This window comes from Monodon monoceros, unplaced genomic scaffold, assembly GCF_005190385.1.
Source record: "Monodon monoceros isolate NGI ecotype Baffin Bay Population unplaced genomic scaffold, NGI_Narwhal_1 Super_Scaffold_10, whole genome shotgun sequence".
Classification (NCBI taxonomy): Eukaryota; Metazoa; Chordata; class Mammalia; order Artiodactyla; family Monodontidae; genus Monodon; species Monodon monoceros.
Genome location: NW_021703766.1, coordinates 16,313,042 through 16,334,806, shown reverse-complemented (window position 1 = coordinate 16,334,806; position 21,765 = coordinate 16,313,042). Strand labels below are relative to the sequence as shown.

General features: G+C 40.2%; 1 pseudogene; it reads right to left on the bottom strand.

Moving 5' to 3' along the window:
- Window positions 1–8,030: 8,030 nt before the first annotated feature.
- Window positions 8,031–8,772, bottom strand: LOC114883937 (annotated as a pseudogene).
- Between the last annotated feature and the right edge of the window lie 12,993 nt (window positions 8,773–21,765).

Sequence of the window (21,765 nt, the reverse complement as noted above, 5' to 3'; positions counted from 1 at the left end):
AGTGCTGGTGGTGGAAATGTTCTTAGCCTTTTTGGGTGGTAGACACGTGAGAATCTAATGGAAGCCATGGAAACAATAATCATACCCTGAGTATACCCTCTTGAAACATTGTTTTGTACATAATTCAGGAGCTATTCTGTGCTTTTAGAGACATTCCATTAAGACACTATTTTTATTGGTGTTTAAAATTAGTGAACTGGAGAAAGTATGTTGGCAAGGAATATGTTTGTGTTCCATATGCATATTTAACAGTGGCTTGTAACCTCAGTAGGAAGAAGGCCCTAGGAAGGCTGCTTTCTTCTTCAAAGATTTAAATAATGAATTGGTGCTCTAGGTTGATGCTTTGGAAATTTGAGTGGGTTATGGATTCACCATCATGGTATTGGTGATGCATACTTGCTGAATGGGGACCCACTTAATCTCAGCATCAAGAATTGCTTGTCTTCTCCTGCTCTGTTTTAATTTTGTGGACACTGGGGACTTCATACGTGATTAAATTTTCCCTTTTTGGCATTGTTGCCAGAAAGTCTTAGAAGCAAATTGGTGGTCTGCTCAGAACAAGCATATGAGACTCAGTGCCATTTTGCATTCATCCATTTCTGGGTCTCTTATACCCCTTGTATTTTTCTTTCTTCCCCCTCCTTCCCAATTTCTCACTTAGGTTGCCTTGTGTTATTTTCTGTAATTGTGAAGCAGGTATGAGTCTCTCTTAAGAATAAAGAAGGATGTAAATAAATACAGAGATAAGTAAATAAATGCAATAGTCCTGGAAACAATGGCGTTTTGTCTCCTGTTTGATGAAGCTCAGGGGTCAAGTTTCCCTGGTGCTCACCGGTGCATCTAGGGCTATGGTAAGAAACAAAACAGCCCACTGCGCAAAGCTGCTCGGAGTTGGCTCTGATGCAGTTGAGTGCATCTGGACATAGCATGTAAACACGCACATAGCATGGAAGGAGGAGGCTGTGGAGACTCTATCTATCTATGAGAGAAGTTTTTGACTTACTTCTGAGGCATGGAGGAAGAGGGGCTTCCGAAGGCACATGGACTTCCAGGATTCAGAAACTCAAGAGAACTCAAGTCTCAGTGTTTCCCTAATGGCCACTTTGGTATGAATAACAACCCCATTTGACTTGTGAAGTGGATATTTTTATAAAGCTGGTATTTCTTCATGTGATGACTTCTTAACCTGATAAGGAGGTGGCCCATATTTGCCTTTTCATACCCTACCTATAAGAACATTTTACCAACTAGTACAATGGAATCACCTTTTAAGTTCTTACTTAAAAAAAATTTGTTCAAAGTCCTAACCACATAGATACTATGGCCATCTCATAATCAGTCATGTACACCAGGAGGTAATTTCAGGGGTCCTTCCAGGGAAGGCTTCTTTTTTCCCAGTGGTTTGACTTCTTGGCCCCTTTGTATTCCTTAATGAGGGACACAGCTGAAGGCCAAGGCTGCTTTTTTAGTGATTGATTGTGGGCTGAGATTCTGGGGTGTGGTGATTCTTTGACCATCAAGTACCATCTTGCTGCACCGCAGCCTGGAGAACACCAACAGAAATATGTTATGTAATGTCTAAAGTAAACTTTAAAGTATTTTGCATTCATATGTAGTTTGCCTTTTTTGAAGGCATTGAAAGCACAGTAAAACGATTACCATGTTGTTATGAATAGCATCTTGCTGAAGGAGGTGAATGGCACTTTTTTCGTGTGATTTGTGATAAGGGCCAAAGAAAGACACAGAACAATTAACCAGCAATGGATCTGGGCTAGAATAAAACTCCCCTATCTGTCACTCATAGCTCTGAGCAACAGCCCCTACTCTAGCATCAGAAGTCCAGTTTAAGGGCCATTTATTTTAATGGGGAGAATATCAACCTTTAGAGACCAGAGTTCCCCAGCCTGCTGAGTGAATGAATATTCAGTCACTTCAGTGTGTGTTTGATGGTAGTTAGCAACACAAAGCAAGCCCAGGGCCCAAAGAATGTGTAGAGGAATGTTAATTCTAAGAGCGACCATAACTTGATTTTCTTGATTTCCTTGAGTTTAAAGTCTCAGCCACAATATTACATTACCAAGTTATTTGCATTTGAAATATAATACCTGGGGGAGGGGTGACATTTAATTAAATTACAGGCTGCAAGGAACCAGGCTGGTACCACGCTGCGTGGAAGGTGTCGGCTGTACCTTCTGAGCTTTTCCTGAAAGGGAACGGACTGGGAGGAGGAAACGCTGATGCTCCCCAAGAAGCGTAACATGGCTGAGCACGTGCAGTTGGCTGGTTTGGACTTAAAAATGCAGAGTGGAAAGTGCACATGTGAGAGTTCATGGAATGTGGAGAAGAGCACATACCTGCAGGCTCCAGTCTCCACATTTTCTAAATTTCCTAAAGGAAGAGAGAGAGTGAGAATCCCTGGCCTTACAGCCACAGCCCAGCCTAGGTCAGCATCTTCCCCAGTGAGAAAGATAACTGGTTCTTTTGTCTTCAGAGTCAACACAGCTCAAGATAACTGGGGGACTGTGGTACCCTTGCTCCCACCCTCTTAAGAATCCATGGTAATGATGAGGAAAGGCCGCCAAGGGCCCCACTAATCAGAGGTCCTTCCTTCTATGCCCTTAAGCCCCCATTCGCTGACTAGGTGTGTGTGGGGGGGGAGCAGCAAAGGTGTGTGCACAGAACTCTAGCCATCTTATCTCCTACAGCATCAGTTCTCAACGGGGGGAGATACTTTTCCCTCCCCGGGGACATTTTGCAATACCTAGGAGCATTTGTGGTTATTATGACTGGGGAGGTGCTATTGGCATCTACTGGGTAGAGGCCCTGGCTAAATATGCTGCTAAATAACCTGTAATGCATGGGACAGCCCCTTACAACAGAGAATCGTTTAGCTGGAAGAGTCAACTGTGCTGAAGTTGAGAAACCCTATTCTAACAGAAGATGAGATTATGAAAGAGTGGATTCTAGCTACTGAGTTGTCTGTCAAGATAGAAAATAATCTCTAAAATGCCCTGACCCAGTGTGTCATTCAGGGTCCAACTAGGAAAGTGAGTACCACTTTGGTATTTAAAAGAAGGAATCTTTTTTATGAAGGATAGTTGATTTACAATGCCGTGTTCATTTTTGCTGTACAGCAAGGTGATTCAGTTCTACATATATATACACACATTCTTTTTTAATATTATTTCCATTATGGTTTATCACAGGATACCGAATATAGATCCCTGTGCTATACAGTAGGACCTTGTTGTTTATCCCGTCTATGTATAACAGTTTGCATCTGCTAATCCCAAACTCCTAATCCTTCCCTCCCCCACCGGCCTTCCCCCTTGGCAACCACCAGTCTGTTCTTTATGTCTGTGCATCTGTTTTGTAGGTACGTTCGTTTGTGTCATTTTAGATTCCACATACAAGTGATATATGGTATTCGTCTTTCTCTTTCTGACTTACTTCACTTGGTATGATAATCTCTAGTTTCATCCATGTTGCTGCAAATGGCATTATTTCATTCTTTTCTACGGCTGAGCAATATTCCATTATATACCACATCTTCTTTATCCATTCATCTGTCAATGGACATTTAGGTTTTTTCCATGTCTTGGCTATAGTGAATAGTGCTGCTATGAGCATTGGGGTGCATGTGTCTTTTTGAATTATAGTTTTGTCTGGATATATGCCCAGGAGTGGGATTGCTGGATCATATGGCAACTCTATTTTTAGTTTTTTGAGGAACCTCCATGCTGTTTTCGATAGTGGTTGCACCAACTTACATTCCCACCAACAGTGTAGGAGGGTTCCAAAAGGAAGCAAATTTGATTCAGAGATTCAGTTGCGCAGGTGCTAGAGAGGCTGAGAAAACAGTGAGTCAAGGTAAAGATTAGCAACACCAGGAAGTCGCTACCATTTCTTGGCCAAGGGACAGGGAGATGTGCTGTTTGGGGATTATGGTAGTTAGAACCACAACAGGCCTGTCTGGTGGGAGCTAGAGCCAGAGAGATGAGGAAGCTTCTGGAGGTACAACCTGAGGAAGAGAGGGAGAAATACTCTGATTTTTCTTTCCTTCCATCATGCAATCTCCCACTAGTGCCTCCTATCAGCTGAGCCCCAGCAGGAAGCCAGCTGTCCTGGGAGCCTGGGAAACACAGATGCAGGGAAGACGGGTGAATGACTTTGAGTGCAAACAGGTCCAAACGGGTCCATACAGCAGTAAAGAGCCTGGTGAACTTTCCAGAACGCCAGAACCAACCATGGCATCTTTGAGCAAACATCCCAAGGGTTTTGCATTACAGCTGGTGCTGTTCACCACGAAACATCATCTTTCCTTCTGCCTTGGAACTTGAGGCTTAAAATAATTTTAAGATGCCCTTAAGAGAGAGAGAGAGAGAAAAAACACCTACTTGTTTCTTTTTCATTCAGCAAACTTCATGTGTTGAATGGCCTCATGACATGATGGTGAGTTTTGTGTCTCTGTGCAGACAGCAGAGTTCATTGGAAGTCCACATCAATGTGCAGAGCACACACCGTTAATTTTAGTGGATCTGTGGCAAACTCAATCCTTCATTGTCAGGCTTCAGCTCATTTTGGCGGCAGTGATCTTGCTTCTTGTTTCACTCAGGTGTATCCTCTCCATGGGTCTTGCCTCTCTGGAATCAGGCTGAAAGGAGAAGGTTGTTGGGGAGCTAGAGAACCTGCTGTGATGAATTTTATTTTTCTTTACAGTGTGATTTTAAAAAACTAGCCAGAGTAAAGGAAATTAATTTGTTTTCTATTTGAATTGCCTAACAGGTCCCCAAACTTGTGGGGATAAAAGTGATAAATTTTTAAGTGTCTCCTTTAAGAGAGTTCTATAGATGCTTAATTATTTTTGCCCCACTTTTGATTATCTGCACTAATGGAGATGTGGAGGGCACAAATCAATAAAAATCCCTTGATAATCCAAAAAACTCAATGTTGTCATTAGTTTTGACCTCCTCCCCCACCAAACCTTTTATCAGAGCTACTAAAAAGTGCCTGTGCACCTCCTGGGTTCTCAGTATATTCAACTTGTTGACAGGCTGACTGATAAAATTGTCAGATTTGAGTGTTATCTCTTTTTCTCTGCTCCTGCCCCCTCTTTGGGGGAGGTGCTAACGAGCAGCACAAGAACAAAACCACAGGAAAAAGAGACCTTAGAAAAGCCAGGGGAACACACAAAATGATGAAATAGCTCCCGTATCCGTGAAACTTTACTATATAATGTCAGCTTTCTGGGATTTTTTTTCTCTTTTCCTAGAGTAAATTGAAGTAACTCAAATGGGCTAAATATATGCGGCCTGCATGGACCCTTTGAAGTTTTGAATAGCTTTTGTATGGTATTCGTTTTCTGGGGAAAGATTTTTAATTATTAATCTTTTTATAAATTGCCTTGATGTTACTCCTCATGCTGGTAAAATGCCCGGACATTTTCTTAAACAACTTTAAGGCAACTGAGAATTGGGATGTTTGTCTTAATCCCCTTTGGGATGACTATAAAGAAGAAAGAACTTGAGGACCAGGTTAAATTGTTTTCCTTGTTTGGTTTTGTATTTGCCATACAAATTTATCCATTATCCAAAATGGACTCATGGATACCACAGAAAAAAAACCCAGAACACAGCTGGCTGCATCGCCATCTTCGGGCTCCTGTCCACCCTTCTCTTTATCCCCCATGGTGTAGGGATCTGGCAGAACTGACAATGAATAAAGCATACATTGCCACAAATACCAGATCTCTTAGAACTCCTAACTTACATTATTCTTTAAGATCTGCAGTGACATCACTGTTTGGGTCTAGTACCTACTCAAGATGACCACATGTCTTCCAGTTTTGCCAGGATACACCACTAAATGAATGGACTGCCTGATAAAATGTGCAAAGGTGAAATGCAGTGACATGTTCTCATAAGGAGGAATTAATTGGTATCTGATTAGATCCCTGCAAGGGAGCCAGCGACCCCTCCCTTTGGGCTTTATTCTCCGTGGAGGAATGAACTTTCCTCTTTTTGAAGGAAAAAAGCAGTGCATTTTCTGGTTTTCCTTTCTGTGTTTCCTTCAGTCATTTTTTTTTTTTTTTTTCCCTTCGGTACGCGGGCCTCTCACTGTTGGGGCCTCTACCGTTGCGGAGCACAGGCTCCGGACGCGCAGGCTCAGCGGCCATGGCTCACGGGCCCAGCCGCTGCGCGGCATGTGGGATCTTCCCGGACCGGGGCACAAACGCGTGTCCCCTGCATCGGCAGGCGGACTCTCAACCACTGCGCCACCAGGGAAGCCCCCTTCAGTCATTTTTATTTCAATTTGCCAGATATCATTTGAAAGCAATTTCATAAACATTGAAGTGGCTATGAAGTTCAGTGTTTGTATCTGGCAGGTGGCTTATAAAATTTAAGGAACTACCTGGTTTTGAAGAATTCGGATGATGTGTCAAGGTTCAATCAGAGTAGCAAACCATCTTGAGTGATTAGAACGAGGGATTTATTATGGGGTTTAGACCTTACACAATTGTGGGGGCTGATGGATTGGTCCTTGTAGGCTCTTGCCTCAGCATCCAGTGTTGGAACTGAAGTTGCCATTGGTCAGTCTGACCAGCAGTTGGAAAAAAAAAAAAAAGCTTGAAATGGACAGGAATGAGAATGAACTAGAAACTCATGAGAATAACTGAATCCATGAGCAGAAACTGGTCAGAGACAGATAGGGATTCCACTTCCAATCTCAAAGAGACTGGATGACTGGAGAGAGAAGATGGTACCCTTCACCGAGGAACTGTGCATGCACTTGGTCAAGGAGTGAGAAGTTGAAGGAGCAGATCCGGCAGGAGCTGGAGGAACTGTGGGTCCAAGCGCTGCTGCACATCACCTGGGTGAGCTAGTGGATCCCTGACAATGTATATGAGCTGTCATTTTGCCTGGTACCCAACCAGATGCACCAATGTTTAGAGCATTAAGAAAAAGAAAATGCTGGGCTTCTGCCTTCCAAATATTGCACAAAATGTCATTTGTGGGTGATGCTAACTCGAAACTCTGCAAGGAAGGGGATGCTGGAAAGCAACCATAGTTCTTGCTTAGTTAAGGTGACACAGCACAAAGTCACTCAATGACATAACTCAAAAGGGAACGTCTCTGGGCACACAGAAATGTAATGGAGACCTCACACTCTGGAGAAGGCACCTTTCCAGGAACCTTATTTATTGGTAAATAGCAAAGTGTCACTGTTCAACTTTCAAAGTTGCACTTTTTTGTTTGAAACTTGTTACATTTAATTTACTAATCGTTGTAAGCCATGATACTTATACATGGAAAATTACTCTCTCTACAAATGCTGAAGTTTCTGATAATCTCAGAGAAAAATTTTACTAACTGGAATATAGCTTCAGTTTTTTTTTGTCACACTGAAGTGCGTATATATTTCAACCAAAATATTTATACAGGTATTATCTTATTGCTTTAATTCAGGGAAACTTTTTGTGATAAAAAATTGGTAAGGTAAAACATCAAATTATCTGTCTTTTTGTAATTCTTTTGAATGTTTCGCCAAATTAAGATGCCTCAAAATCATAGGCTTTCTCAATTTCATTTTACATCACTAAAAACATAAACTTATATGATTTTTAAAGAAGCTCTCGATCAAAATATGCTTTGCACAGTTTGAGATATTCTAAAGCATGTTTATAGAATTTTAAAATAAAATGTTGCACATTATTTGTGCTCTCATCATTTAATATGTTTAAATTTCCTTCATGCTTTTTTGGGGATAAATTTAATGTGTTCTTATATACAAATTTTGTTTCCAGTAATTGTCATTCACTGAATTCTTCATGCTGTATTTTTTTGGTATTCTTTTGTTGACTACTTGATTAAGGTTTTCAAAGTGATTTTGAACAAAATGCAACCAAAATTTAGAGGACTCATTTATTTACATAATTAATACCATTGTAGAACAAATAGGTCAACTTTTTTTCAATTTAAAGGCAGTCACTGTTTATTAACTGACCAGATTACAAAATCATGGCAGATACCTTAGTTCATCCTTCTAATAAGCCTGTTGATCTAGTTTTCCCTGTTGCCAGCATCTCCACCTTCTACAAAATAGGTGGTCTTTTCTTCATTCCGCCTCGTGGAGAAGACAATTTGAAGGGCCAGAAGAAGTTGTTTGCTTCTTTGAAACACTTCTCAATGGCATAGATCTGATGAGTCAGATCCTCCATGAGGATGATGCCATAGTTACCAAGAGATCGAACAATCAACACATATGTCAGGGCAATTCGCTTCTTGTTGCTTTTGCCATAACCACGCTTGTAGATAGACTCATTTACTGACTTCAGGTTTGGGTATCCCCTGTAATGTATGGCTCCACAATTCTCAGCATGTTAATTGAAGCCTTGTTGAGCTTCACAAAGGTGCCATTGAAGATCTGACAAAGGCGAAGAAGCTGCAACACCCTACAGACCTTTGGGCTCACACCATTGATACCTCTGATCCTGATGACAAATGCCAGTTTGGGTTCCATGGGTACATGGAAGTTTCCAGCTTTTCTTGCCATCCTAGCCATTCGAATCTGAATTCTGTACATCTGCCTGTATCCCTTGTGACAATGCTTAGCTTTTTCATAAATAAGCTTCCTCCTTGCCTTTCGAAGCATCTTTTGGGCAAACTTCTTTCTTAGGTGCTTGATCTTAAGCTCTGCAAAATTCTTTTGCTTTTCCTTAAGGGTTTCTGGCATAGCAGGAACCTTCTTTTTCTTCTCTTCTGCACCCTCCATGGTTCCAGCCAGAAAAGAGGCCAGATAGCTTGATTTTTAAGGTAATTCTTCAAAATATCAAATGTAAAATCCAATTGATAAAAAAAAAGGTAATAATGATGAGCAGCAAAGAAAGAAAAATCATACAGTCATGGTAACGTCTTTTTAAAAAGTTAATTTTACTTCAGCTTAGTCAAAAAATCTTTGTACTTCAGTTAACATATTTTGACTATATAAAATGTAAATTTTAGCATCTATTTCAACTAAAATCTCATATAAGTGAAATTTAAAAAAGAGTCATTTGATCTAAATGAAAAGTCATGGTTGATAGAGTGGTGTGCAATTGAACCTTCTGTAGCTTTACATATTAAATCATAATTTTTTTGGTATAGTTTTCTTTGAATAACTACTAACTTTTTAAGTAGAATACAATACTTCTTTAGCAGATTTATATTTTTTGCTTTTCTTGTAGTCAGTGATATCACTATGATCTCTCCATGGTGGATGGTAAATGTTAACACATATGTCAAGCAAGTTATAAGCTCACACCAGCTTTTTAAGCAGTAGAAATTCAGAATTTAAGTTTTCTTTAAATATGTATTTTTTGGGGCTTTGAGCTCACTGATGGCTAGAGTTTATTGCAAAATAAAAAAGTATTGTCAAATATTTACATAAATAAATAAATATGTTATTGTAGGTTCTCACCATACGCTGAAGGAGATAACCCAGTAGTAAAAGCACACAGACTACTCTTAATAGTATCCGTGACAAGACTGCTATAATTTTCTACTTTTCTTGCTGACCTCACCACCTTTGTACATCTTACAGGCATGGGTTATGGCATTTAAGAATCCAGCAAAGGCAGTAGTGACAAATATTTCTCTCACCACCATCATAAACCAGAGGAGTTAGATCTTCCTAAGTGCTTATTTTATCAGCGATTACTCTGCAAGTTGTCCTTGAAAGAGAGGAATGAATTGCCCCTGGAAAGTGTCTAGGAAAGAGATATGGGCTAACAGTGGTCATCTCTCTGATATAGCCATGTGCTAATGTGAGAATTCTATTACTACATATACATTTCATCCACAAGTAAACAATACCATGGCAGAAGTTGGAAGTGCAAAGTGCAGATCTACTAGATCCATCTTGGATTATTTTTTAATGCAGTTGTGACTAATGATACTTCATTAATAAGAGAAAAATCTAAAACAAGTGCTAAAACAAATGGGACACCAGGATAACAGTAACCTGGGATTGTCCTGGGCAAATCAGAAAATATGGTCACCCTACTCAAAGGCAAAATGTTTGCTTGTGTGTTTATTTTATTTCTAATTTAAAGGACTTGATGTAGATTTTTTTCAACTCTGATCTTCCTCGGTTGGTAAGGAGACCATTCCAAGGAAACACTAGGCCGCAGTGAAACCATAAGTAAATGTTGAAATTGTGAGTCAGCCTTCTTTGCTGTTTTTAGGAGAGTGGATCCCGTTTGGTCTGATATTATCAGACTTGAGATTATTCTGAATATTCTTAGTCTAGAAAGCTGCACATATTACTCACACTGACCTATTTGGTAGAGATGGTTATTAAATGGAAATAGTTTCATTCAGAGTTAGAATAATTTCTAAAATTACAGTGTTTGCAGCAAATAAAAAACATATCAAATCCTGAAAACCGCAGCTAGAGTTCACATTTTTAACAAATCGACAGGCATTTGAAACAGAAAAATGACTTTGTTCCGCTACTTTATTTTACGAATTGTTATCTACTCAACGTAGGCCCAGTTCTCTCTAGTGCATCAATCCAAAATGTGTATCTTTAACCCTTTAGGCCTCCTACGAAGAATGGCTTTTCTCTTGCAACTTACGCCTAAATGATTCCTTCTTAGAGGAACGTGGTTTGGGTTAAAAACTCTTGTTTGGCTTTATTTTGAACATAATGCCCCATTTACATTTTCTTATTGTAGCCTGGTTATTTCAGAAACTTTCCTTGAGGAGTTTGGAGTAGCTTTTCTCCACTCTGAACATCGTTGGTTTATGTGTATGAGCTGCTGTAAAGCGCAGTGATTGCCTAAAAACACTATAGTTACTTAAAAAAGATGACTTTGATTGTGTGTTTTTTGTTCCCATCACAATAACACTTTGCAGGTGATTATTAAATTAGAGATTTTCTTTGTTTTTCTAACAAAAAAAAAACAACCCTTTTTTATGTCAGCACCAATTATGAGAGGTAATTTTTCACATTTTACAAAAGATTTTTCTGTCCTACCTCCACGCCCCTCCCCCAGATAAAGAAGGGCTTTGACATTCTATGACAGGGAGGGTTTTTTGCATACACAGTGCTTTTGACTTTTCTTTTAAAAAAATCTGTTGACTCTATTGAAATGTGACAGGACAATATTTAACCTGAATAGAGGCATGTTGACTCCTCTTATTAAAACTGACAGTTAAGGACGTTTCTCTCTTTATTCCTTCTGATACACGCAGACAAGTCTTCACTGCTAACTAGTATACAAAATCAAAAACAAAAAAATACAGAGCGAAGAGATGACTACCTTATAAACAATATATGAATGACAATTGCAAGTTTAATCTAGCAAAGAAACCTTTTTTTATCCTTTAAGAAAATTAAAGCCCTTTCAAATTAGCTTGATATATGAAGACAGACTGACATCATTAATTTTCAAGTATTCACTCTTCTTTCCTAGCTGCCTTTCCTCTCAAAGATAGGCAATGTTCCGCTAAGCCCTGGACAGGACCACAGCGACACCTATGGAGAGGGTCCAGGGCCTCCACTGAGTCTTGTGTAGAGCTTGCAGCTTTGTGTCTTATTTCTTGGAATTCCTCTGCCTGTTTTGCTCTCATGGGACAAAAATGGTGGCCATGGAAGTTTGTCCCTGAGCTTCCTACTACCTGATGCTTGGTTTCTCTGTTTCAAACAAAATATAGCTGGAAATATCAAGCTTTCAAAGTTCTTTCCATTTTGTTGGACCAATAAAGAGACTCATTAGCATGAATGAGGCTTAAGTTCCTTTGAGTTGTGCATGGAGTGGGCTTCTTGGGAAGAGCACAATTGGGAACCGGATGCCAACTTTCAGAGAGAGGCAGAAACCATATGGAATTTGGATGTCTTTGGGTACTTGCCCACTCTCCTTAGCTTCCAGGAGTCAAATCTCTTAAAAGCAACTGTTGGCTTTCTTATGCGTCATGCACTGGATATTTATGTGACATAAGTAAACTGTCCACTGAGACTCACACTTTGTTTTTTTGGTAAGAGGGAGGGTATTACACAATTAATGATAGAGTCATTTTTGTTGTAATATAATTTGAGCTGTAGCAAAATCATGAATGGAACTGTGTGATAGTGCCAGCAAATTTACCTCTTATTCTCATTTCCTTACTGAGCATTCTCTCCTCTGCATTTATCACCAGAGAAGGGTTCTTTCAGTGCTCATCAAGGTTTTCAACATTTTCTTGTAGAGAGTCAGAAAAATAGCAATTTGTTCCACGGGAGCCTTCTCTGTTAATCGTGCAGAAGAATCAGTCTTCTGTGCGTTGATACTGATCTGTCCAGTTTAGTCTTGAGAAATTACCCTATTTCTATTTCTCTGGTTATCCTGAAAGGGGCCAGGTGAGACACTTGGTCAAGGCAGCCTGTAGATTATACTGTAGAAGCAATTCTAGATGTTTTTCTTTCTTGAGTAGAGGGACCCAACAGTGTCTATGGTAAAAAAAAAACAAAAAAAACAAAAAAATAACTACCCTCAGATCTTCAGTCTAAAGGTGTCAAAAACATTTAAAATTTGTGTGTAAATTTCAGTTCCTATCCTTTGTGTTTGTCAAGATTGTGCCAAGTCTTTCATGATGTCTTAGTTGGGGTTACCCCACCCCAAACAGAAAATGGTCCCAGGTGTGCTGGGAGGGAGTGGGGGAAGGGAAGACAGCCCATGAGGGATGTGGTAAAGTAGGTCAGTACTGTGGGCAACTGGAGCTTCATGCTTTTGGGGGTCGTCAGAGGCTACATAGACCATCCTTGATAATGAGACTCTTGAAGGACAAGAAAGCTCTTTATCTGTAACTTCTGCCTCTTGTTATTTGAAGGTCATTACTGGGCATCAGTTTCGTAGCACTTCATGCCTCTCTTCTGTCCTGAACCCACCACCTTGGCTAGAGAGAGCAGGAAGCTATGTGTATGGGAACTTTCTGCTGATTACCTCTGGGATGGCCTGAGGGTATCCAGGGAAAGCACCAGTAGCTTCTGGTACACTTGGTTTACGTGGTTTTGAGAATTAAGTACAGTCGTAACTCTGTGGGTGTTTGAGTGTATGTGTGTTGGGGGTAGGGAGGATTATTAGCTCTTCTTAGCCTTAAGGTAAAGTATGTATGTGTGTGTGATGGTGGGTATTACCACTGTGATACGCAAGCAGACATACAGGGTTCTTGTTACATACAGAGTGAAAACTGTCACGAGCCGGAGGAAGGAGCTACAGAGTCCCAAGTTCTCTGCTTGACTATGTGAGCTCTAACTGAATGTAAGAGGCAAAAAGAAGAGACACGTTAATTAGACAACACAACTGCCAATAAATCACAAGAGTTATCGCGTATGAGGTTGAATGGTGGGCCACATCAAGTTTTATTTTCTTTTTATTGCAGCTGTCATTAGCTGTAGAGTGGTGCTCTCCTGTAGAACTTCTTGCTAGTTCCATACAGCTACTGAGATATGGCTAGTGTGACTATACTAGTTTGCTAGGGCTGCTATAACAAAATACCACAGACTGGGTGGCTTACACAACAGAAATTTATTTTCTCTCAGTTCTGAAGGCTATAAATCTGAGATCAAGGTGTTGGTAGGGTTGATTTCATTCCAAGGCCTCTCTCCTTGGCTTGCAAATAGCTGCCTTTTTGCTGTGTGTCCTCATATGGTCTTTTCTTTGTGCACACACATCCCTGGTATATCTGTGTGTGTTAGTTTCCTCTTCTTATAAGGACACCAGTTAGATGGAATTAAGACCCACCCTAAAGACCTCATTTTAACTTAATTACCTCTTTAAAGATCTCATCTCCAAATATAGTCACATTCTCAGATTTTGAGGGTTACAACTTAAACATATGAACCGGGGAGACATAATTCTGTCCATAATAGTGACTGGAGGGCTATAATTTCTAACTTTGTCTAATTTTAAATAATTTAAATTTGAATAGCTACATGCTGCCAGTGGCTAATATTGGGCAGTACAGCTCTAGAAGGTTTACTTATTAGCTCTTCTACTGTGAATCCAGAAAAGTCTGTAGCAATGGGGTTCTTCCTTGAACGTCAAGGGGATGGTTGAACTGGAACACCAGACACTGTATTATGTCCTAGGGAGTTTCCACATTAGAGGTTTCCATGATTCTTTGATAAACAGTGAAATCCAAGGCTGGAAGAGAGAGAAAAGCAGATCCTAAGGTTGAAGGTCAAAAGTAGAGCTACTAGCCACAGTCAGGGGCTGAAACCTAGAAACTGAATGGGAGCATAAGAAAATCTGGAACAAAGTGTAGAGGGTCCTGGACACTTGCTATGATTCTGATTCTAAGTGGCCTCATCTTATTCTTGACGTGCCACAGTCCTTGACAACAGTCTCTAGGTCATATTCATTCTGTTTAGGGTACATACTGGGTTAATGTACGATTCAGTCATCCTTTCAGGAGGGTTGTTTCTCTCTTTGTGAATCATCTAATCTGATACACCTCTTTTGTCCCGGTGGCCTCTGTGTACTAGGAAGAATTATGTCTTCTCAATGGCAGCTGGCAGGAGAGGGTCCTCGGTACGTGTGCTATACTTAGGTCTCCTCTACGGCAAGGGTGGCCTGGGTGGGCTCCTCACATTCAGTGCTTGTGCCTACTGAAGTTTAGTTGGTCTAGTTGGTCTGCTTTGGCCTCACCATTGCCTCTGGTCCCCTCCATGTGTGGTATCTTCCGGTCTACCAGTTCTCTCACTAATTACTTGTCCACTCCTTTCAAGGCATCTGGTGCTCCTATATTGCCTGATACTTGCACAGGCTCTGAGAGCTAGGGTGCTACCTCAAGTCCCATTGTTCTCAGCAGGGAGTGATTTTGCCCCTTCGATATAGGACACTGGCAATGTCTGTAGATATTTTTGGTTGTCCCACTGGGGAGGCGGGCATGGATTGCCTGGCATCGTAGGTAGTGGCCGAGAACTCTGTTAAACATTCTATAATGCATAGGACAACCTTCACAACAAAGAAGTATTTGGCCTAAATTGCTGAGGTTGAAAAGTTCCTTCTAGTCCATCTTTTTAATTAATTAATAAATTAAAATTTAAAACAATTTTTTATTGGAGTAGAGTTGATTTACAATTTTGTGTTAGTTTCAGGTGTACAGTAAAGTGAATCAGTTATACATACACATATATCCACTGTTTTTAAGATTCTTTTCCCATATAGGTCATTACAGAGTATTACTCCATCTTTTTAAATACCTCCTTCAACCATTTCTAAACAATGCTTTGGCAGTAACACTATATGAAGTTTTCTATCACTCTTCACTCCCGATTTTTCTCTGGAGTTTTGACCCCAAAGGGGAATTCAAGGTACTTGTATCTGATCTGTTACTCGCTTTCTCTTTGTCATCTGCAACACTTGCTCTCCTCTGTGGCTAATTGATTTGGGTGCCCCAGGCTTAGCTCCATCAAGGGGTGCTTTTACCTATCCACCCTTCCCCTGAAACAATGAAATACATTTATTTAATGGATGGTGAGAGGAATCCACCTAAGGGGAAAAAATTAAATAGTTTAATATTTTCAAAATATCATCCCCATTGTGCTATGGCTAATGGAGCTACTGCAGAGTATTGGTGAGCATATGGTACAAGGGTGTGGCAGGCACTGAGAGGTATGGTGTCTGAGTGGGTGTCCTACTCTTTAACCCCAATCACTCATGGTTTGAAGGGCGAGCTCAGTTTTATTCTCAGCACCACTGCCCATGCCTTCTTCTAAGTAGCTTAAATCATGTCCTGACCTTGTTCCTAAGAGCTGCTGGTTTGAGAGAATTAGAGAAGGGAACAAAGGGAGGGGCTTAGGTAGCTCCTCCGTCCTTCTCCATTCCCTTCTCGTACTCTGTGCTCCAAACCCATTCCCTGATCCCCCAGCCTCAACACGTACATGCACAAGGAGGTAGCAATGCTGAGAAATGGTGTTGATAGATGGATGATCCTGGCTTCCTTGGGGCTCCCTATTGCCACCTTGGCCCGTGTCCCACTGAGGACCGCAGTCAGCTTCAAACTTAGCACTTCCTGGGCCACACTGAGTACTTTCCTTTGTGATGCAGGAGTGCTGTTGGCCTGCAAGCCTGAGCACATGTCTCCTTTGCTGCTGCCTCTAGGAAACAGAGCCCTAGTGGCTGGGCTTGGCAAAGCACAGAGCATTTGAAATCAGTCTGGGCCAAAAATGCAGGTCTAGTTTTCTTTTTATATATAAAAGCTTTTTAAAAAAATCTTTAAATTTGTTCTTCAAGAAGAAATAAACCTTTATTAGACCCTGTGTATTGCTGTAAATTTGATTGACCAGATGTTTGTCAGATTTAATACACGCTGTTTAAAAAGTTGCTTTCTACATCTTGACTGAGGCTCTTTCTGGTGAGGAAGGAGCCAGTTTATAGGAAACAATGAAATAATTTTTTACACCTTACAGATGCTCTAATCCCATTACAGACTGAGGTGTTTAAAATTCTTGGTGTTTCTTGCTTTATTTTTATGGTATGAGTGATTGTGAAGGAGAAAGCCAAGGCAAGAAACTATTTAAATAAGGCGTCCCCCCAGGGGATGGTGGGGGCAGGGGTGGAGGGAGGAATACAAGGAATGTTTGAGGGTTATTTTTTGTATTTGATTTGCTTTCCGGCCATGGCTACTGGCTACAGCTGAAAGGCCACTGCTAGAATTTTGATCAGTGATGCCAAGCTCTTGGACCCCAATCCAAGATGTTGCTATGCAGAAGAGCCGGGGCTAGGTTTTCTCCAATCCTACTAAACAGAATGTGGCTTCCATAATCCCCTAATGTCCTCTCTTGAAAACAGGCCATTAGTGTGTTTCCTAAAAGGGTAGCAGATTCAAATGCCTACAAGGACCAGGCAGATACCAAAAGTGGCCAAAGTGAGCCAGGCAGCTCTCTGCAGCAAACTGGGGGACTCCAAGCCCACCAAAGGAACAGTGAGTCCTCAACTACAGCATCTTGTGCTCTGTGGAACTGTGAGCCCAGTAAAGGGATGTTTATGAGAAATTTCCCAATTTTAAGTAAACAAAATTCATCTACAGGGTATACTCTGCCTAAGGACAATAGGTTTGTAAATCTTGTTCTGATAAAATGTGTATAAATAGAAATGCTCCATTTAGAAATAATTAGTCCCCACATTTGAATTGTTAGAACTAGCAAAAGTGTTAAGCTTTGGAAGCTGACACAGGAGTTGTCAGCCTTTTATTTTGCTATGAAAGGGTATTAAGCAGACACAGTTACTATTTACTATCGCCAACATGTTTCATAAAAGAAAGGACATTAATTCCCACCCCACCCCCCAAAAGGGTAGGAAGGAAACAATCTCAGACTTAATAATAGCCTTTCAGGTGAATAATTTTATTTCTATGAAAAAAGTCATGAAATTATCCATTCTTTTCTAATTTTCTAGTGAACGCTTCATCACAGATCAGTGGTGATCTACAGACCATTGCCAAAACTCTCCCACCTGTTAACACCACTGTCCCGCCTACTCAACTACTTACATCACTGGAGTGTTCTTGGGTTTTATCCAATGACCAATTAGGCCTATAATTATTTAAGTCACATAAAGGAGACATATGTCTTTTTTATTACAAAATAATACAAAAATAAGAAAATTACGATTGCCCCACTTCTACTTCTGTGAGATGACCACTGTAAAAATTTTGGTGTATACCTTTCTTATATTTTTTCTAATTGTATATCTGTTTGGAATCCTACTGTCTGTGTTGTGTCATAGTCTGTGTTTTCACTTCAATAATACGTTGTGAACATTTTTCTTTACTCACCAATCAGCAACATTTTTTAATGGCTTAGTAGCATTGTGTTTTGTGGCACAATTTAATGTTGATGGTTATACATTCATATTATCTCTCACTCTGAACTTTCCATAGAGCATTCGGAATGAATATCTTTATAGCTGTAGAACCTACCTTCTGAATATCTTATTTTGCTTGGTTTTCTTTTTGTACTTCCCTGGATCTCTAGTAACCTTCTTATACGTAAACGCAAGTTCATTTCATCTGTATTCCCAGTCTAAACCATTTGTGAACTGTCCAGGGAATCAACAGTGGAAGATGATTTTGTGGCTGGCTGGGGCTATGTTCCTCATAATGGGTGCTATTAGATAATCAGTGTGAAGCAACATTGAGCCACTTTGGTAAAATGAATGACAAGTTCTGGTGTCATCAGTGGAAGGGAGAACAATTTAACCATGTCATCTCGCTTCAGCGTTTAGCTTTACAACCACATAGGTGTCAGGCAGCCACGTGAGCATCCATGAGTTCAATACTGAGACAGTTGGAAATTCAAGAACCATACGATTCAACTGTTCTGCTTAGAAAGAGATGAGAAATGCCAAGCTCTCTTAATATCTGGTTGCATCTTCTCGTATTATTTGAACAGATTTAAAAACATTTTAAAATATACCCTTTCCAGAGAGATATAGACTGTCCTTGCTTTAGATCCAGTTTGCACAGAAATGTTGCAAATCTTCTTTGTGAGTCATTCTTATCCAGGTTATTGGAGGCAATTTCATTAAATGTGTCATGGTTTATATCACCATTCAGAATCTGCTTACCACTTGGTTCACCTTTACAATTTAGTTCCTCCTTAGAAAAAAATGTACTTTTCTGGAGATTTGGGCATATCTGATTTTCATGTTATTGTATTTCATGGTATACTCTGCCTACTGCTCTTTGAACTAACTTCTCTGAATGGGAGATGAGAGAAAAGAACTTGTGCATTTGAAAGAAGTTTAATTTTGCTGCCTATGAATTGGAGCCAAGTGTGAGAGGACTTCTTGGTTCATAAAGTCAAGCTTAATTTTAGGAAAATGGTGTTGGTGTCCCAGATAGCTTGAAATTGAATTACGACAGTTGGAACTTTTTAATTCACTCTACATTTTTCATGTGTCCAATGAACAGTGCTCCAAGGCACTGTCAACCAACTGAATGTGACATCATCGTCCTTGGTTTCTTTGAATCATTATCTTTGAGCAGAATGTGAATGCTACTTGTTTATTGTCTGTTGTTAAATTAGCATGTAAGTTCCATGAGGGCAGGGATCTTGTTCATTTGTTAACAGCTATAGGCTCAGTATCTATTTGAGCCCTAAGCATATGGGAAGTGTTTACTAGCTCTTGAATGAGTAAATAAATGGATGAACCATCAAAATTGGGTAATTCACTAGTGACATTATTCAAGGCCAGCTAGTAGTAAATTCTCTTGGCCCATACACATTTTCCAGAATCAAGATTTTGTTCTCTTAGAGATTGGGTCTATGACACGAGAACCAAAGAGCGTCTCCTTGCATGCATCTTCAGGACCACTGAGAAAATACAGCCCTACTAACGCACAGAGATAACCCCTCTTTATACTTCTGTGTGTGTAGTCTCCTACAGTTTTTTTCAATGCATAGGTGTAGTCTTATAGACATCACAAAATTGTACAAATATAACTAGTGTATTTTCCTATGTCATAAGATGCTACTTTAAAAGCATGATTTTAAACAGCTCTATGACATTTTATCATGTGAATGGACCAACTTTTATGTCACCATTATGTCTAACCACCAAAATGGACATTTAGATTATATATTATTTTTCTCTCTTTTAAATAATATTGTGATTAAAATCTTCATACCTAACTTTTATACATAATATCCCGATGTTTAGGATTAATTCCCAAACACTGAAATTTGTGGTTAAAGAGTATGAATATTTTTAAAAGTGTAATAAATATGGCCAGATGGTTACACAGAGAGGTTGTACCAGGTTACGCCCGTGTAACCCATATCTGAACTTCTTTTTCACACTAGCATTTGTCATTAAAAATGAAACAAACAGGGACTTCCCTGGCTGTCCAGTGGTTAAGACTTCACCTTCCAATGCAGGGGGTGCAGGTTCGATCCCTGGTTGGGGAGCTAAGATCCCACATGCCTTGTGGCCAAAGACCAAAACATAAAACAGAAGCAATATTGTAACAAATTCAATAAAGACTTAAAAAAAAATAAAAAATAATAAAATCTAAAAAAATGAAACAAAACTTTGTCTATGTGTTAATAGAAAATATTATCTTACTTTCTACTTCATTGATTATTAGCATTTCTTGGTCCATTATATTTTTTCTTTGTGAATCTTATTTTAATGTTCTTGCCCATTATTCTATGGGTTATTTATCCATTTCCCAGATATTTATTACACAGCTACTATGTACCAGGCACTGTTCTAGTCATTGGGGAAACAACAGTGAAAGAAACAGCAAATGTCTATTGTTGTAAAAGTTAAATGAAATCATGTCTGTAACACCCTTAATACAGTAGGTTCTGCCTCATACAAGACTGTAGTAGGTCATCATCCAGTCATTCTTGGTGTAGTTGTATGTGTCTCTGTGCCAGGAACATTAGCCACTCTTTTGGGAGCAGGGTGTTTCTGGAATTTTTCTATGTTGAGTTGGCTAGCAATGACTTAGGTGTTCATGGACATGACTGTGAACCTCAAATAAGTATACTTCTCTAAAGCCAAACTAAATGTAACCAGATCCACAAAATGCCGGTGGCCACTTGAGTGCCACCTGATGTGAGAGGAAGTGTAAAAAAATCAACGTGAAAAGAGACAGTAGCCTTAACTGACTACCTAGCATATCTTATAAGAGTTTGCAAGTTTTGCAAACCGTACGCATCTTTGCCATGGTCTCTCCCAGGGTCTCATAGTTAATCTTCCTCTGGGTGGGATAGATACCAGGGCTTGAATAGCATCACTTAGACCCCATGTTCCGATGGGAGTCTCGAAATACAATTTAGAAGTGAAAGTTCAAAATCACCAAGATTCTTGTTTCTCCTTCTTGCTACACAGAATTTTTGAATCTGGTGAGCACTGCCATGCTGCATCACAGTTGAGTATATGGTGTTAAGGGTGACAAGGAATCAGGCAGCTGCAGTCAGAATTACAGGTTTTATGGGACTAATCCCATTTTTTGCCCTGATTTCAATGTGTTTTCTATATGATCTGATAGAGGAGGACTGGGTTTTGTTTTCAAAATGATTCAGTTCACGTCCAGCCCCAGAAAGCTAGTGTCCAAATGGATCGCAGGTCTGCCTCTTTCAGCTGGACCTCAGTCCCTCTCAACTTCTCTGTCTGCAAATGTTCCTGCCAAATAGGAGCTCTGAGAAAGGGAGGGACCTGCCTGCTTTTAAGGGTCTGTTCTTGTATCTGTAGGGTGGAGAGGTTGCGGCTGTGGGGGGGGGACGGGTAGAAGGGATACTCGGTTAGGTGTTGGATTTGTATCAAAATAAGTGTGTCCTTTCAAGAAAGCACCACTTGGAGCAAAACGTCACCACATCCTCACCTTTTACCAAGAGCAAACTGGCCACTTTGCGTTCTGCAGTTTGATGGCTGTTGAGCTACTTAGGTCTGAGCCAGAGGCTGGCGGGCTGTGTGCAAAGTGCTGTGTAATTGTGCAGTTTTCTGTGGTCCATCTTTGGAACAACGTCTCATAAAAATCTTAAGTGGCTATCACTTTTCATGGCTAATGAACTAAGGACCTGGGAATGAGATCCAGAGCCAGTTCTTGGGTTAAATCTTCCGAGCCTCCAACAAGGCTGTGTTTAGGAATTTGGGGGACAGGAGAGCCCGTACCCTCAGATGAAGGAAGATAAGCTCTGACCTCCCTCGCCAAGCCTGGAGACCTGCTTGAAGAGGGTACCAATGACCAATCAAGGCGGATCATGAATATCAAAAGGCTTGTTTGAGCA